Genomic DNA, 19,856 nt, shown 5'->3' with positions numbered 1-19,856 from the left:
TTCATGTCCCCGGCCCGCCTTGTGTGGAGTTTGCATGCTCTCCCCATGTCTGTGTGGGTTTGCTGCAGTTTCCTCCCACAGTCCAAAAGACATGCAAGTTAGGTGGATTGGCAATGCTAAATTCAAGGTTCTTTTATTATTTTATTTTTATTTATTTTATTTTTAAAGTGGCCCTAGTGTGTGGATGGTCTGTGTGTGTGTTCACCCTGTGATGGTCTGTTACCCCGTCTCCCACAGCCCTGTTCAGGACAAATCGGGTTAAAAAATGACTGATTTACCCCACTTTTTACTTTCTCTCATACAAACTATAGGGAAAGTATTGTAATCGTCCAAAGATTCAATGTCGAGATTTTGATGAATCTCGATGTTTTAGACCTCCCTGAGTCCGTAAATACCATTTTTGGAAGTATGTCTGTGTGTGTGTGTGTGTGTAAATACAATAACTTGAATGCACTTTCACTTAAGTCAACCAAATTTTACATACAAGTATTCGGTACAAAACATAGATTTCTGTCAACTTTTGAGCTATTCCTGTTAACCAAAAGTGGTACTTTACCTTTTATTCATGCGGCTGCAGAGTCCGCTTTATTCAACTTTACTTTTCTAATAATTGTTCATCCATCCATCCAGTATCCAACCCACTATATCCTAACTACAGGGTCATGGGGGTCTGCTGGAGCCAATCCCAGCCAACACAGGGCGCAAGGCAGGAAACAAACCCCGGGCAAGGCGCTAGCCCACCAGAGGGCACACACACACATACCAAGCACACACAAGGGACAATTTAGGATCTCCAATGCACCTAACCTGCATGTCTATGGACTGTGGGAGGAAACCGGAGTACCTGGATGAAACTCACGCAGACACGGGGAGAACATGCAAACTCCACACAGGGAGGACCTGGGAAGCAAATCCGGGTCTCCTTACTGCAAGGCAGCAGCGCCACCCACTGCACCATATATTATATACCACATATAATATATATTATTAAGATTTCTTCCATTTTTTCCCTCTTTTGGGGGTTCTTGTCTTCTTAGGGAGTCAAGGCTGGGATTTGTTTTTTAATTAAATATTCAAATTTATTTATTGATTTTTTTGATTGACTGGCTGTATTATTTGCATCTCTATCTTTGTATTTTTAATGTTTCTGCAGCGTAGGCAGAAAGGAGAAATGAAAATTTAAATTTTATCCAGCTAAATTAAATTCATTTTAAAATATCCGTACAATATACATTTATTTATTTTTTAATTAAATATTCAAATTTATTTATTGATTTTTTTGATTGACTGGCTGTATTATTTGCATCTCTATCTTTGTATTTTTAATGTTTCTGCAGCGTAGGCAGAAAGGAGAAATGAAAATTAAAATTTAACAGGCTGAAATATGTCTGCATTGAATCATACACTATAAAAAATCGGGAGTGGTTTCCCCTCGACTTTCTTGTATACTCAGATATGGGGATGGATAATTGAGGAGTAAACCTTAAGACAAGGATTATATTTTTACATTATGTATGTTAAAGAACCATCCATCCATCCATCCATTTTCTAACCCGCTGAATCTGAACACAGGGTCACGGGGGTCTGCTGGAGCCAATCCCAGCCAACACAGGGCACAAGGCAGGAACCAATCCTAAGCAGGGTGCCAACCCACCGCAGGACACACACAAACACACCAAGCACACACTAGGGCCAATTGAGAATCGCCAATCCACCTAACCTGCATGTCTTTGGACTGTGGGAGGAAACTAAAGAACCATCAACAACAAATAAATCAAATTAATAACATATTGAACAATTATTATAAAAGTCAAGTTGAATAATTTGAACTCCGCAGCTGCATGAAAAATAAAAGGTAAAGTACCATTTCTTGTTAGCGGAACTAGCTCAAAAGTTGATAGGAATCTAAGTTTTGTACCAAATACTTGTATGTAAAATTTGGTTGACCGAAGTGAAAGCACACTCAGGATGTCACGTTTACACATACACAGACAGAATTCCAAAAATTGTATTTTCGGACTCAGTGAGGTCTAAAACATCGAGATTCATCAAAATCTCGAAATGGAAGTTTGGACGATTACAATACAAACCCTATACTTCGAATACAAGAAAGTCAGGGAGGTCTAAAATGTCGAGATTCATCAAAATCTCCACATTGAATCTTTAGACGTGTACAATACTTTCCCTGTAGTTCATATACGAGAAAGTAACAAGGACACAGACTCTCAAGACAAATAATACAGCCTATGAGTCAATCAATCGATAAATAAATACATAAATAAAAAGAAATCGATTAAGTTGACTTATACATTTATTTATTTTTTAATTAAATATTGTGCAGATATTTTAAAATGAATTTAACTTAGCCGGTTAAAATTGTAATTTTCCTTTCTGCCTCATTCATTTGGGTCATTAGGTTTTGAACTTCTTATCGATTATTTTTATGCACAGTTTCATTTTTGTTTTTGGGCCTTCTATTTTATTTTAACTGTCAAAAACTGTTTGCATGTTTCCTGAAGTGATAAAGTTTTTCATGTATGACTGCATGGTAACATAAACTGTAAAAAAAAATGACAGTGAATTAATATCATTTTTTTTAATTTAAATTTCCATATACCAAATACTGCAACAGCAATACAAAACTGTACAGAGAGTTCACAGTATACTGGGCCACAAATTGAATGCTGCTCTTGTGTTACAGTCATTTCTTGAACTTTTACATGTTGACTGTAATAGTACTGAAATTAAAAGACGTTATTAAAAAAGCTTATTTGTAACCTTGCAGTTAAATTAATAGCAATTCAGCTACTGATCATTTAGCCGTCAGAAGTGCGAGGGATATCCAGAAAAAAAGGTTACAACAGCTGTTAAAAATCGAAAAATGAATATGTTTCATCCAAATTTACAGGGTATGTTCCAAAATATGTGTTTATTTCTCAACGTAATCGCCGTCAACTTCGATGCACTTCTTCAGCCTGGGCACCAGCTTTTTTATACCCTCGTCGAATACGCTCCGCTCCACCTCTGAAAGCCACTTCTCCACTGTCTCCTTCACCTCCTCATCGTTGGAAAAACGTTTCCCACCCAAGAATTCTTTCAGTTTGGTGAAAAGGTGAAAATCTGAGGGCGCAAGGTCCGGGGAATAGGGTGGGTGGGTAACAATATCCCATCCAAAGGACACAAGGAGGTCCTGAGTCACACGAGCGGTATGGGGTCTGGCGTTGTTGTGAAGGAGGGACACACCACGAGTCAGCATTCCCCTCCTTTTGTCTTTAATCTTTTTTTTCAATTTTTTAGGGTCTCACAATATGTTTCAGCATTGATGGTGGTCCCTTTGGCCATGAAATCCACCAACAAAACCCCTTTTCTGTCCCAAAAGACGGATGCCATAATCTTCCGCTCTGAAAACTGAACTTTGAATTTTTTGGCTGATGGGGAATGGGTATGGCGCCATTGTTGGGACTGCCTTTTGGACTCAGGAGTATAGTGACATACCCAAGTTTCGTCTCCAGTCCTAATAGAGTCAAGGAACGCCTCACCCTCGATTTCATAACGCTGAAGAAATTCACGTGCAGCCAAAACGCGATTTTGGCGATGTTCTGGAGTCAACGTTTTTGGCACCCATCTTGCACTCAGCTTCCTGTAATCAAGTTTTTCTGAGACAATTTCACCCATGAGACTTCGTGAGATGTGTGGGAACATTTCATGAAGGGTGTCAATCGTCACACGACGATCACTGCAAATTTTTTCATCAACTTGCTGCAGAAGCTCTTCTGAAACGAGAGACGGCCTCCCACTCCTTTCTTCGTCGTGAGTGTCAGTGCGACCTTCTTTGAACGACCTAACCCACTTGTAAACATGCTGACGTGACATTACCTCAGGTCCATAAGTTTCCACAAGCTGACGATGGATCTCGGCCGCGGATTCGCGTCGCAAAGTGAGGAACTTGATGACCGAACGAATCTCGCATCGGCGGTAGGTGGAGCAAACGGCCTCAGCATGAGGTTGACGAACTCGCTTGCTGTGATGACATTTTCACAACTGACTGACGCGGTCCCGGGCTTATTTTGACCGTTAGGACCCCCCTACACGCAGGTATGCCAACCTTCGAAAAAAATTCCCTGCACCCTCCAGGGCACTTGTAACCTTTTTTTTCTGGATATCCCTCGTACAAACCATCATTTTATCTATTAATATAACCTCCATGCTTCATGGAATTATTTTATGTTCTCTGGTTGAAAAGGAAAGTTTGCCTTTGTGATGTGGAGCCTGTTTGTTGAACAGAACACCAGAAATCCACTTCCATACCCACAGAAAACCTTCAGCACACACAGAACAATTAGTTTGCCGGTGTCGCACACATGCACTTAGGGGGCAGCCAAAGGGTCCAAATGAGCGTGAAAGACCAAGAGATAGAGGATTGGAACACAGTGCTAATGCCTTTTCCCTTCTCCCAGCAGACAAGTCAAGTTGGGGGGCATGAACTAGTATAGTGTGTCGCTGCCCCCACTACATGACGAATCAGCTTGGGATCCCGGTTGGCAACCCCCCAGGCAGACATGTAGTCTGATCCCACCATCTGGAAATTACCCTCTATCTGCTGCCGCCAGGTGTTACATGGGTGACCCCTTGGCCCAGTCCAGCCACTCGGGTCTCCAACGATGAGGATCCTGTGAGCTGGATCACCCTCGGGTAATGGCACCACATGGCCATAGTGCCGTAACTGATGCCTCATTTGGGACTCCACTAGCAATACAAAGTCAAACCAGTGGGACCTGCTCCTTTAGGGGACAATAGCTCCCTAGTTGGAATAAGTTCTTTTATAATTTCGGCGTTTTAAGTAACCCGAATCTTTATAGATATAATGTAAAAAAAAGGCGATATCCCTCCCATAGTGATATGGCAGTAAAAATCACATAAGAGAAAATAACTTAGCTTTCTTTAATGACGGCACAACAGACGAGGAAGCCATGACAACACTTTGTGTATAGTTTGTCATTTTTCGTCGCTGCGCTGAAAGGATTTGCAGGACGGGTGGCGTTATCACCCATCCGTCCATCGGCTTCAAAGTATTTGGCTGCCCCCACGTCATCAAATAGTCCATTTCAAAACAAGGAAAGAAGATTTTGTGCTGACTTTTAACAGAGGACAAGATAGTATCCACCTGTCTTTAGTCTGACCATCCATTCCTCCAGCTGTCTTTGTCTGTCTTGTCCTACGCTTGGCCCAGCACTTCTAAATGCTGAGAGCCCCAGTGTGCTAACTTTGGCCTGGCCTGTACATGTGAGTGGATTTATAAAATAATTATTGTACAGAGCACAGCGACATTAAACTTATATTCTGATTACTGGACCCGAGGATTCTCTGAAGATACCCAGTAGCAAAGGAGTCCAGTCTTCATCTCAAGTGACTGGATAGCATCCGTGTCTCACAAAGAGGAAAGCACCAGGACTCTACAGACTTGGACCTTCGTCCATTTGCATATCGGGAGCGCCACACACCCCTTTCCAGCGATCCGATTGGTCCCAACAGACCAACAGAAGATTAATAAAACACTCTCACCTCAGTCCCACGCAATAGCCCCACTTCAGGCCCCCCGTGATGACTTCACTTCCAGTTCTTTTTCCCAAAGATGTCACTTCCAGCCCCGTACTGATGACTGATGACTTCCCTTCTGGCTCCCGATGAAGACGTCATTTCCGTCCCCCACTACTGACGTCATTTCCTACCAGATCATTTCCACTTCCTTTCAGTGTCTCCTTTCCTGCCATCATTCCATAAAAGACCCGCAACGAAACTGCTTGCATGTCAAATGTGTGTTTAATCCAATTTTGACCATTGAACCAGTCTACTACGATTACTACGCAGTCATTATACGGGGAATTCCCCCAACTCTTTATTTTTGTGTTTTCTCTGTTTATTTTTTTCACACCAGCCATCTTGTAAATTTTTGTTTCTCATAGTGCAAAGCTGTTGGAGTCATCAGGAAGGGACCCCTGTGATTCTTTGGAGAAAATGAGCACCATAAAGATATCATGAATAGCTTTCCTTTTGTCATAAAGAATCTACATAGTAATAAAGCTATTCATCTGGGGTAGAAACAACAAAATATTGTTTAGACAAGAATCCACAAGTAAATAAAGAGTTACCAGAATTTTACAAATTCCCCCTGGCCTTACGAATGTATATACAATAAGACCCAATTTAATGCGGGGGGAAACATTCCAAGAAATCCCAGCGCTAAATGAAACTGTTTAACGAAGTCATCTTAACACGTAAATAATGGGGATAGGTGAAACAGGGCAGAGAATAAAAAACTTTATCATTTTTTTTGGTTTTATTTTCTAACATGTCTCTCTATTATAAAAAAAAAAAAAATCCTGGAAAGGAAAAGCAGGGGCGACAAGACGTAATCTTCTGGGAAGTTCTCAGAAGACACTTAAAAGACCCGCGAGACGCAAAGAATACCAAATAACAGTCAGTCATGTAAAGGCACGTAGCACACGCAGATCCTGTGCTCTCAGCACATATAAGGCCTTGTTCACACGGGCGTTAAGTTTTTGGATAAACCAACTTGCTCTGAACGTCCGAGACGTTTATGTTGCATTTTGTGGCGGCGATCGATTGACTTCTACACCGGCGTTCGTTTGTCTCTGTCTAACGCCAGCCTGCAGCCCAAATTGTAGTTTGTGTGTTAACCTGTGGAGGCAGTGTCGGGAAATGGGATATGAAAGCCCTTGTCGTTTTATTTGAGGTGCCTCCTTTCAATATGGACCATTTTGCTATGTTAGATATTAATCTTCTTGTTTTAAAAATACTCGTAATACGGCGACGTAGGGAGAGAAAAAATCGCCGCTGCTACTGGGTTCATCCTCTGACTGCACAACGTCGGGTTAAAGGAAGTTCTTTTGTGCTTTATGCAGAAATGCGATATATGGGATATATCCGGTCCTCCGAAGCGTAAAATAAACGCGCAGAAAACAAACTAGAAGCGGTTTCCTTGCGTTCGTTGGGTTTTGAACGGCAAGAAAAAGCTGCATGCAACGTTTTTTTGATGCCGTATAAGCGCGCTGCGGACAAGCGCCGTCACCAAAGCCCGTATGAACACTCTCATTGACTCCTACGTGTAGAAAACACTCGGCGCTTGATCCGCGCTCACCGGACGCTATGAACGCAAACAAAACGCTGTGAACAAGGCTTAAAGCATATAAGGACAATACGTTTGAGATGAAACGTCAACGACTAAACAAAGAAGAAAGAGCAGCGTGGAGAAAAGAGACCCAAAAGCGTTGGAGAGAAAAAAAGGGCAGATAAGAGATTATGAAAGCAGTGGAATTCGAAACCATGGTGCGATACACATGCAGAGAAAGGTACAGAATATGAAAGCAGGGAAATTCGAAAGCATTGCAGCGTCCCAGCCAGGTTGAAAGCCTTTTTTGTTTTAAGTGACTGTTAGGTCCGATTGAGGGAGGGTGGAGTACAGCATGGAAGGCTGATAGCGGGGTATTGATTGATGCGGTAATCGAGATCCGGGGGATGAGAAGGTGGAGAGGGTGCTAGAAAGTTGGGTTTGGGGTTACGAAGTCGCCGATTGTTTAAGTAAAACTTTTGGGACACTTTATCACTTTGTCAGTCGCTACAGTATCACAAAAAAGATAGTAAAGATCGCATTAGCGCAAACAAAAGGAAATGAATCTTCAGAACCAGGTGTAATTGAAAAAAGAGCAGGACAAATCGAGGTCAGAAATAAAACGGCAAAGAGCAGAAAACAAAGTCTTTTCGCCTTCGCATCGTTCAATGCAGAAAATGTAGATTTACACAATAATGGACCATACGCTATGAGAATCTGTGGTCCTGCAACAGTTAAAGCAACGACAAGTTGAATTCTAAAGAAAACGCAATTCGGTCAGGTGTATATTTATGATTACGGAGAAGCGATGCAAATTTTAACAGGCGACAAGAAAGGTAATGTATATATTCCGCGAATAACATTACACACCAAAGGAGATCTCGATACGCCATTCGTATTAAAATGTTCACAGTTTCCCGTGAGAATAGCTTTTGCTACGACAATCAATAAATCACAGGGACAAATATTAGAAACAGAAACAATATTCACTCACAGGAAGTTATACGTTGCGTCGTCACAATGTGTCTCCAAAAACAGAATCAAAATTCAATGCAATCTTGAAGAAAAGGTGATTCCAAATATTGTTTTTAATGAAGCTTTAAAGTAAAAGTGCAAATAATGAAATTGAAACAATTCCAAAGAAAAAACAAAGCTTTTAAAATTGTATATCTGATTAACCAAACATGGGGGTTGGTGAGCAAAGCGAGCAGGGGGCAGAGCCCCCTAGTATAATTAAATACTTTTTTATTACATTAAATTATAGACATTTCTTATTGTGAATATCGATTTTTATTCATAAATCATTCATGAAAATCAAAAATATTCAAGTAAATACATCATTTATGTTTGTGATGGCTCTTAATGTCGCAGGAAACGCCGCAGCTGCTTCTAAATATCCACTTGCCGCTTCTGTATGTTATGAAGATCGTTTCTCTTTTTAAAATCGATGGAACCATCCTCGACGACGCTATGACGTTTTCACTGGTGTGGCCTTTTGCATTCTGAATGTGGTTAATTATCGATTTAGAATTTTTCCATTATGATTGCTTGACTTAATGGCATATTGCAGTCCACTTCATCATCGATCCCGATGGAAAGTCGTTCTTCCATTTCCTCAATCACATAGCTTCTGGAATGGCTATTTTTTGTTGCAGAAGTCGTTGTGGTTGTAGTTGCTGATGATACGATTTTCTCTTTATTTTTTAAAATTGTCTGTATTGTCGAAGTTGACCAATTTAATGCAGTGCCGATATATCAATGTGGCGTTCACCGGAATCTAATCGTCTGAGCACCTACATTTTAGTTTCCAGTGAAATGCGTTTTCTTGTCACTTTACTTTCTTTCTTTTTCATTGCAACCACTCATTTTAAAACTCAAAAGGGATAATTGTTATTTAATACGATAAAATAAAATGTTATGTTTATTTCCTTACACAATAACGTTGCTGACTTATTATAAATGTAGAATGTAGAATTCTTTATTGTCATTATGCATACACATAACGAAATTTTTTGTTGGTAGGACTCGGCTTCAAGGCAGAATACTTAAAATACACAATACACTATGAATCATAACATAAACATAGTAAGTATAAAAGACAGCAGCAATAAAACATCATCCAGTCCAGACTTTTCCTGAGGTAGCACGCCTGCAGAGACCAGTGATCTGTGTGTGGTCTGCAGCGGAGGAATACGAGGGAAAGTGCGTGTGCCTGTCTACAGGGGGCAGGTTAGGTGGTAGATGTGTGTGTGTGTGTGTATCAGCAGGGCAGATGGACTTCACTGCTCTGAGGAAAAAGCTGTCTTTCAGTCTGCTGGTGCCTGTTTTTACGTTTCTGTACCGCTTTCCCGAAGGCAGTGGTACAAACAGTCCATTTCCCAGGTGGGTGAGATCCGCAGCTATACATTTGGCCTTCTTCTACACCCTTCCAGCATATACAGAGTCCAGGTCTAGGGGAGGACTTCCCACAATCCCCTGTGCTGTTCTCACCACCCATTCCAAGTCCTTCCTGTCCTGTGCTGTGCAGCTGCCATACCACACAGTAAATAATTACTGAAATGTTATAGAATAGTTCGGGTAATTTGGTTCATAAGGTGCAAAGCCTGACGCTGACTTTCGAATTTTGTATTATTGTGCACAGTCTCCATGTGTGTCACCATGTTCTTGTTGAAAAATTTGTTTTAAAGCAGCAGTTGGGATCCACTGCACTGATTCTCCTTCTGACTTTAAACACTTCAGTTGTGTCGCTGTGTAATCTGCTTCAACTCCTTTAGTCTTTCCTTATTGTTCATACTTCCCACTCCTTTAATCAGCCCAGCCGCTCTCCTTGGGATTTTCTCTAGCACTGCTGTGTCTCTTTATATAAAACAGAATGAGGTATCCCGGGGTGAGGCCTCACCAGTGTGTTATTTAGCTTGAGTAGAACCTCAGTTGACTTGTACCATATTTACAAAGCTTGCTGCTGTGAGGTACAAAATCTGTACATTTTGGTTTATATTTCCATTATATTTTGTTTAAGACAAGACAAAAGATGAGCTACAGTCAGGACAAATCAAAGCAGGTCTGCTGCCCAGTTATATCTCTCTTTTTTTATTTTATTGATTTTATTGAAATCACACAACATTCCATACAAATAGATCAATTTTACAGGAATAGAATTGAAAACAAATCAACCCCAACCCTGAGAAAGAGAGCATGGGCAGCAGAATAAAACTTAAACCTAGTAAAAATAAGTATATAGATAAATTAATAAGTGAATAAAGATAAATAGAGAAGAAAAAGAAAGAAAGAAAAAAGAATAGGGAGAGAATCTGCTTCCTCGGTGCTTTAAAAGCTTATTCTAAAATGTTATTGATCAGATCCTGCCAGGTTTTGAAAAATTTCTGCAGAGATACTCTAAGTGAGAATTTGATTTTTTCCAGTTTCAAATAGTACATGACATCAGTTACCCACTGACTGAAAAGGGGAGAGTTAGGATTCTTCCAGTTCAACAAGATAAGTCTACGTCACCATCCTGCTCCACTGACAGACTGAGGAGACCCCACACTATGCGACTCTTCAATTCCACCGGGGGGGTAAACGTTAACATTATACAAAGTTATTGTCTGTTATACCTGCATTGTTATCACTCTGATATTTAATATTGTTATTATCAGTATGCTGCTGTTGGAGTATGTGAGTTAATAAAGTATCTATCTATCTATCTTATCTATCTATCTATCGATCATATAGTGCCTTTCACATCTATCTATCTATCTATCATATAGTGCCTTTCATCACTATCTATCTATCTATCTATTATATAGTGCCTTTCACATCTCTATCTATCTATCTATCTATTATATAGTGCCTTTCATCACTATCTATCTATCTATCTATCTATTTATTGTCTGTTATACCTGCATTGTTATCACTCTGATATTTAATATTGTTATTATCAGTATGCTGCTGCTGGAGTAGGTGAATTCATAAAGTATCTATCTATCTATCTATCTATCTATCTACCTATCTATCGATCATATAGTGCCTTTCACATCTATCTATCTATCTATCTATTATATAGTGCCTTTCATCACTATCTATCTCACTATCTATCTATCTATTATATAGTGCCTTTCCTATCTATCTATCTATCTATCTATCTATCTATCTATCTATCTATCTATCTATCTATCTATCTATCTATCTATCTATCTATCTATCTATCTATCTATCTATCTATCTATCTATTATTTAGTGTCTTTCACATCTATCTATCTATCTATTATATAGTGCCTTTCGTCACTATCTATCTATCTATCTGTGGAATCTCTGTCTGTCGATTACTCTGGTCTGGGTGGGCGAGGTTGTTGGTCGCAGGTTCTCTTCGTTCGTTTGGGTCTCTGTGAGTATTTCTCGTTTTCTTTTTCTATCTTTCTTTACTATCAGTTTCATGTATAAAGATTTTTTTACTGAGTTGCCATTTATTTGAAAGTGTATTGTTTATTGTTGGTGGTGGTTGTAATAGAAAACAGCAAACAACCAGTGCGCAAAAAAGAGCGCGCCAAGAAGAGCACGAAGACTGAAAGTGCAGAGGCCGCCGATAGTGATCAGCAGCAGACAGACAGCACTGAAATCACAGTGAGAGAGGAAGGAGGGGAGGACGGCAATGAATCTGACCCGTCGATCAGAGTTGATCTGTCATCTCACTCGAGCTTACACGAGGCTTACAGCACAGAAAGCATTTTGCGTTTTCTAGAGTTTTTAGAAGGGAAGTGGGGGGTCAGTATCAGTGGCGGTTCTACATTAAATTGCTCCCCGGGCGAGACTCCCTCCCGGCGCCCCCCCCCCAAAAACAATAAAATGACAAAACTACACATTTTGTACACACCACACGCTTTATTGTAGTAATTCCGTCATTCCGTAACAGACCAATTTTTGCAAAAAAAAAATAAATAAATAAACTGCTCATAACTTAATTATACTCTGTACAAACCAATATTATTTAAGAAAAAATATTTTAAGTTATTAAGAATAATATACAAATAAAATATAGAATAAATCACACTAAAGAAAATTAAATTATTTCACTGCAGAACAGAAAACACAAACTGAAACTAAAATCTGACATTTCTGGCCTTTCTAGATGCAAAGTCATCAATAATGGCATCATATGAGATATGCTCCCCTACTGAATGATTAATGCTTATGACAGCAAGGCCAGTGAGCCGTTCCTGAGACATGGTTGACCTCAGGTATGTCTTGATTAACTTCAGTTTGGAAAAGCTCCTCTCTGCTTGAGCCACAGTCACTGGCAGGGTAAGTGCAATCCTGAGAGCAGTCCAAAAGTTGGGGTAGATCTCAGATAGATCCTTATCGTGCATGAAAGTGATAAGCTCAAGGAGGCTCATGGTTTTTGATGGCAGGTGAGGGAAGTTCTTGATTTCCTGCACAAGCTCTCCACTGTCCAAATCAGAATGCCCTTCGAAGTGCAGTGTGGTACCTAGTGCATTGCACTGCTCTGCCAGCTCCTCATCTGCAAGACTAGGGAAATTTGTCAAAACCCCAAATTTGTTTTCCACATTTTCCAATGTGGTAAATCTCTCTGCGATGGCTGACAGGGCTGCATCAAGAACAACATTGAAGAATCCAATCTCCAACTTCCTAAGGGCATCACTGAAAGGCTCATCATGTGATTCATATGAGAAGTGACGCTTTGTGGACAATAGAACCCTGCCCAAAAATAACAGAAAATGTAATGGATCTAATGGTTATAATGGGAATTGTATTGGTTTTAATGGTAAGTATAACAGTGTCTGCTGGTATATGATGGATTCTATTAGTGGGTGGGATGGTAAATCCTATTGGAAAAGTGCCCAAAACACACTACAATAAGGAATTTTGTAATAGTTTCACTGGAAAAAAGTTAATGGTTCACAATGGTATTTAATAGAAACCATTAGAATTTCTGTGATGGTTTGTATATTAGGCTTTTCCTGTGTTTTTTTTTTTTTTTTAGCAAGGTAAGCAAGCATAGCATGCATCATAAGCAAGAAGGCTAACAAAGTAAGAGTTAACGTTATACCACTAATTAACACAATGACATGAATACCTTAATCATACAGAGAGAATATTGTTGCATACCTTTATCTTTTGCCCGTTTCTCCTCATCATCTTTTCTTCTTTTCCTAAATTGGGCACCTGACAGCTTTGGCCTTTTTCTCTCCATCGCTATTGTTTACTAAGTAATCGGCAATCAACAGATGTCCCATCATCCCCCAACGCTGTCACTCACGACCAGAAGTCAAGACTAAACCAATTCACCTCCACATCATAATCGTTTTTTATTACCTATTTTTATTAGCCATTTCACACAATTAAATAAATAAATAAAAATGTGCCAATTATTGGTCTGTGTTTAAAATATTTTGAATGAAATGTGCGTTATTTGTAAGAAAGTCAGGTGTCACTGACATAGTTTAGCCCCCCTCCTTGTCCGCTTCATTTGGGACAGGTGAACTGTACTCTGCGCCACCTCCCTCCCAACCCCCCACCGCCCCTCATCTCCTCTCCTCTCCGCTCGCTCAGCTTCTGTGCGGCTCCTTCAGCAGCAGGGGCGGCGCAGGTATCTTAGATAATAGAAAACCGCTTAGCGGCACAGATGATTTTTTTTTCCTCCAAGTTCGTGTGCCGCCCCCCACGTGTCATGAAAAAATGCCGCCCCGGGCGGCTGCCCCGTTCGCCCATGCCTAAAACCGCCACTGGTCAGTATAGTCGAACACTTCCCGGATCTCCATCAGTTTCTGAGCTCGGCGAAGCAAGTGCGGCGGCGGGCTGCTGAACTAGGCATGAACTCCAAAGAGAGAGTCCGCTTAAAGAATATTATCAGCAAAGTGAAACGTTCACTAGAAGCGCAATCATGATGGCAGTTTTAATGCGATTCCCCGTTTCTTGGGTTAAGGTAGTATTGTTGACCGCCACCTTATTTTCTTTTACAATGCCTGTCTATTCCCTGTGCTCTTTCAATATAAACGGCTGCAGAGATCTAGTAAAAAGAACGGCGCTATTTGAGCACTTAGCGCAAAAAAGAATTAACGTGGTTTTCCTTCAAGAGACCCATACTGACGAGGCAAATCAGTCTGACTGGCACAGAGAGTGGCCAGGGCTGGCACATCTTAGTCATGGCTCAAATCTCAGTGCAGGAGTCGCGATCTTATTTTCTAAGAGTTTTGTACCTGACAGTGTTGTTTGTACGGAGTTAATCCAGGGGAGGCTGCTGAAGGTAGAAGCACAGCTGGGAGAGAAGAAGTGGGTGTTCATTAACGTGTACGCCCCAAATGTAGGGATTGAGAGAACTCACTGCTTCTCAGTTTTAAATGATGTCCTGGGGACATGTGACAATGATGAGCTGGTGTTTGTGGGGGGTGACTTCAATTGCACAGAAAATGCGCAGCTGGACAGGAATGGGCTAGAACCGCACCCGGGGTCCGTCCAATCACTGAGGTCTGTGGTCACCAATAATAATCTCCTTGATATTTGGAGGGATTTTCATCCGGGGGTCCGGCAGTATACGTGGGTGAAGAGCTCAGCTGGGCTGCTGTCTATGGCTCGACTTGACAGAATTTACATCCAGAAAAATCACAGGAACCTCATAGCTAACTGCTCCATTCTTCCAACTAGTTTATCTGATCACTGTCTTGTTTCCCTTCAAATCTCTTTTCTCTCTGCTCCTTCTGTTAAATCCTACTGGCACTTTAATAATAATCTACTGAAAGACCCCACTTCATCAACTGTTTCAAATACTTCTGGACACAATGGAGATACAAAAAGAAGACCTTCTCTTCACTGAGGCAATGGTGGGATTGCTCAAAAACTGAGATACGCGTATTGTGCCAACAATACACCGAGCACACCACCAGGGATGTGAATGCGGCCATTTCTGAACTGGAGAAGGATATCGAGGAACTTCATTCAGTTTTATGTAATAACTTTGACGGCAGCACTTTTGAGTCCCTCAAAACTAAGAAACAATTATTGATGGACCTTATAGACAAGAGAGTCAACGGCGCACTCGTCCGCTCGAGAATGCAGTCGCTCACCCAGATGGACGCTCCCACACAATTTTTTTTTAAACTGGAAAAAACAATTGGCCAAAGTAAGACCATCAACTGTTTAAAAAATGACAAAGGTCAGGACCTGCTGGAGTCTGAAGCCCTTCGATCCTGGGCACACCAATTTTACCAGCGACTGTTTTCTGCAGACATTGAAGAGGTACCTTTAGAGTCGTCAGTTTTTCTCCAGGACTTACCTCAGGTTCCAGATGGAGAGAAGACTTCATGGAAACTACGATCTCTCTAGATGAGTTGACCACAGCGTTGAATGGGCTGAACATTGGGAAGTCCCAGGAATTGACGGTTTGCCTGTTGAGTTTTTTAAAGCTTTTTGGTGTCACCTTGGCGCTGATCTGGCAGAGGTTTTCTGTGAAAGTCTGCAAGTGGGTGAACTGCCCCTTTCCTGTCGCAGAGCGGTTATCACACTACTCCCAAAGAAAGGAGACCTCACGGAGCTAAAGAACTGGCGCCCAGTAAGCCTGCTGTGTGCGGATTACAAAATCTTCTCCAAGGCCCTGGCTAACCGGTTAGGAAGAGTCATGGCGAGTATCGTGAACCCGAGCAGACATACTGTGTCCCCAACAGGTGTATTCTGGACAACATCTTCCTGGTTCGGGATGTGATTGATGCTGCCAGGCTCTTTGGGTTTGATGCTGGTCTTTTATCACTGGATCAGGAGAAGGCGTTTGACAGGGTGGACCACAATTACCTTTTAGCAGTGCTGAAGGCCTTTGGCTTTGGACCTTCATTCATTAAACACATTGGACTTTTATATCACAACGTTTTAGTGTCGTGAAACTCAATGGAACACTAACAGCCCCTTCAAGGTCACCAGAGGGATACGTCAGGGCTGCTCTCTGTCCGGTATGCTCTTCTCGCTCTCCATCGAGCCGCTACTACAACAACTTCACATCCGCCTTCAAGGTCTGAACATCCCTCAGTGCCCGAATTTACAGCTCAAGGTGGTCGCGTGCGATGATTTGACTTTGTTCATCTGTCATCATGGAGACATCACGGAGCTGAAACATTGCCTGGATGAATTTGAAAAACTGTCATCGGCAAAAATTAACTGGGACAAAAGTACCGCATTTTTAATTGGCAACTGGAGGGATGGAGACCCACCGGGCCTACCTGGTGGCCTTAAGTGGAACAGGAGAGTCTTCAGATACCTGGGGTGTTTTAGGACAAGGAGGAGTAGCTAGAGAAAACTGGGCAGACTGGGCGGAAAAAGTTCAAGCCAGACTGAAGAAATGGAAATACCTTCAAAAGGAGATCTCCTGTCGAGGCAGGGTCCTCATTATTAATAACTTAATAGCCTCCATGTTCTGGCATAAGTTACAGTGTGTAGACCCCCCAATATCCGTCATCAAGAACATCCAGGCAATACTTTTAGATTTCTTTTGGGATGGCCTACATTGGGTGAAGCGCAGTGTCCTGTATCTGCCTGTAGAAGAGGGCGGTCAGGGACTCATTGACTTGGTGAGCAAGATGGAGGCCTTTAGGTTACAGGCGTTACATCGGCTCTTATACGGCCCTGAGCACCTACCATGGAGACAGCTGGCCTTTACCTTATTTCGTGGGGTAAGGAGCTTAAATTTTGCTGAACATTATTTTTTATTACACTCTGCCAGCTTTGTTGGGTCTGACCTGCCGGAATTTTATAAATCTGCACTTCAGGTCTGGCACAGAAAGTTCAGGAGGACCAGGCTAAATCTGGAAAGTATTTTTTGTTTTTTGGTCTGGATTCCTGTTTTAGATTGTTCGTTATTATTTTCTGACTCATTCGTATCAATTCTTTTAAACAAAAGAATTTTAAAAATAAAACATTTAATTGATACAAACATGAGGTGCTGGCACACCCTGCCCACCTAGCGACAGTCCTGGGGATCCGATCAGTACGCCTGGTTGACTTTTTTCTTAGTCAAGTACAAACAGCACTGCGGAGGTCAGGAGCGAGTTCACTGTGTGACGAGTACTTCACAGGTGAGGGGACACCAGAGGCAGAGATGACATCACCTGTTATTATTGTAAAGATGGATGGACTGAAAGGCAGAAGTCTACGTGACCATCATCATCATCAAGCCCTTCCGTGAGATCTCTAAATCCAAAGAGGACTGTTTCATTGATGTGAGGTAGAATGTCCAGAGGGGACTGGGTGGTCTCATGGTCTGGAATCCCTACAGATTTTATTTTTTTCTCCAGCCGTCTGGAGGTTTTTTTGTTTTCTGTCCTCCCTGGCCATTGGACCTTACTCTTATTCTATGTAAATTAATGTTGACTTGTTTTATTTTCTTACTGTGTTTTTTATTTTTCTATTCTTCATTATGTAAAGCACTTTGAGCTACTGTGTGTATGAAAATGTGCTATAGAAATAAATGTTGTTGTTGTTGTTGTAAAGCCAAATGTCACTGACCACACTGACAGGCCTGAACACCTTCTCAGATTTGGGACTCTGGTCAAGAAAGACTTTGAACTGTATAACAAGAAAGAACTTTATAAACTGTGTGTCAAAGTGACATTTTATAACCAGTTAAAAGAGTTGCCAGATACACACTAGAGGAAAGAACTGCAGGCCTCTGAGAACATCACACCTTCATGGAGAGCTTTTTATAAACTCCCGTTACAGAAAAGACTTGGGGATCTGCAGTGGAGGATAACGCACTCGGCCTTAGCCACAAACTCATTTCTTTATACGATTACAGCTTCAGAGACTGACCAGTGCCCGTTCTGTGACACGAGGGAGACCATCTTTCATCTGTTCATACACTGTGAACGGCTGAGGTCGTTGTTCATTTTCTTGGATTTTCTTCTTAGTGATTTTGGGTTTAAGTTTTCAAAAATTTGTTTTTTATTTAGTATTAATTATAATCAAAAAAATCAGAATAAGTCTGTTATTGGGAATTTCCTCTTAGGACAGGCCAAGTTGGCAATCTTAAAAACGAGGAGGAATAAAGAGAAAAACCTCATGGGCACCGACGCTCTGCTGCTCTTCAAAGTTTTAATTAAAAGTCGACTGAAACTCGAATTCATGTACCAGAAACTAACAAACAATTTAGAAATGTTCAGCGACATGTGGGGGACACGACAGGTACTGTGTGCTGTGGAGGGGGGCGAACTGGTGATCAACTGGGAATGAAAAGTATTGGTGGGCATCAACAACATGTTCTAATTAATGTGCAGAGTAGGAGGAGTGTAAAGGGGGAGTAGTGGTGGTTGTCTGATACAGACTCTTTTGTTATTATCCTGAATATTGGGATTGTTTGTCTTATGACTGTGTATATTTTGTTATTGTTCATAATAAAGATCATTTTAAAAATAAAATATCTATCTATCTATTGCCTTGCATATCTATCTATCTATCTATCTATCTATCAATCATATAGTGCCTTTCTATCTATCAACAACAACAACATTTATTTCTATAGCACGTTTTCATACAAACAGTAGCTCAAAGTGCTTTACATAATTAAGAATAGAAAAATAAAAAACACAGTAAGAAAATAAAATAAGTCAACATTAGTTAACATAGAATAAGAGTAAGGTCCAATGGCCGGGGGGACAGAAAAAACAAAAACAAAAACTCTGCAGGGATTCCAGGCCATGAGACCACCCAGTCCCCTCTGGGCAATCTACCTAACATAAATGAAACAGTCCTCTTTGGATTTATGGTTTTCACGGAAGGATTTGATGATGATGATGATGATCACGTGGACTTCTGGCTTTTAGTCCATCAATGCTGGGGCATCATGGTGCTTTGAGTAGGTTGGTGGTAGCGCAGGCCGCCACCACAGAGAAACCGGAAAAAGAAACAGAAGAGAGAGTAGGGGTCATCTATGTAGGTAGTATCTATCTATCTATCTGTCTGTCTATTGTGATGGATGGCCAGCCATTTATCCCGGCCAATACCCCCAAGCCGCCAGGTGGAGCCCTCCTTGCAGCGTGGAGGTCCCCAGAAGACCAGCAGGGCATCATGGACATTGGAGTTTTTATGCAAAGCCCTGCTGGATGCCGTGGGGGCCACAGGAGGAAGCTGCAGGGAGGACCGAAGGCTTCTTCGTGCCCTGTGACCCGGAGCGACGGACTTCCGGGTTGAAGAAAGGGACTATTTACCCTGACCCGGAAAGAAAAAGGACTTGTGGACTATTGGGCAGAAACACTTCCGGGTCAGGGATTATAAAAGGACTATGGGAACTCCCAGACAACGAGCTGAGCTGGGTGGAAGGGTGGCAACGCGTCTGGGAGCTGGAGGATTGTTTATTATTGTGTAGTATTGGTAATTTAATGAGAATTGTGGTGGAGTGTGTGCTTTGTGCACTGTGGCGACAAAATAAAGTCAACTTGAGGACTTTTACCTGGTGTCTGGAGTCGTGGACAGGGGTTCAAGGGAGCGAGGGCGCCCCCTATCGTTCACACTATCTATCTATCTATTATATAGTGCCTTTCATCACTATCTCTCTCTATCTACCTATCAATCTACGTGCCAGTAGTGTAGTGAAGGCAATCACAGTTTGTTTGTCCTTCTCTTCTTTAAGCCCCTCTGTGAGCCCACCACATACAACTGTTAGTGTGTTAGTAGTGATTGTGACACCAACGCTGTCTGATAGGCACTTAAAAATGTTGGTCCAGAATGATGTTAA

The sequence above is a fragment of the Polypterus senegalus genome, chromosome 3, assembly GCF_016835505.1.
Source record: "Polypterus senegalus isolate Bchr_013 chromosome 3, ASM1683550v1, whole genome shotgun sequence".
NCBI classification, from domain to species: domain Eukaryota; kingdom Metazoa; phylum Chordata; class Cladistia; order Polypteriformes; family Polypteridae; genus Polypterus; species Polypterus senegalus.
This window is presented reverse-complemented; position numbering follows the sequence as displayed.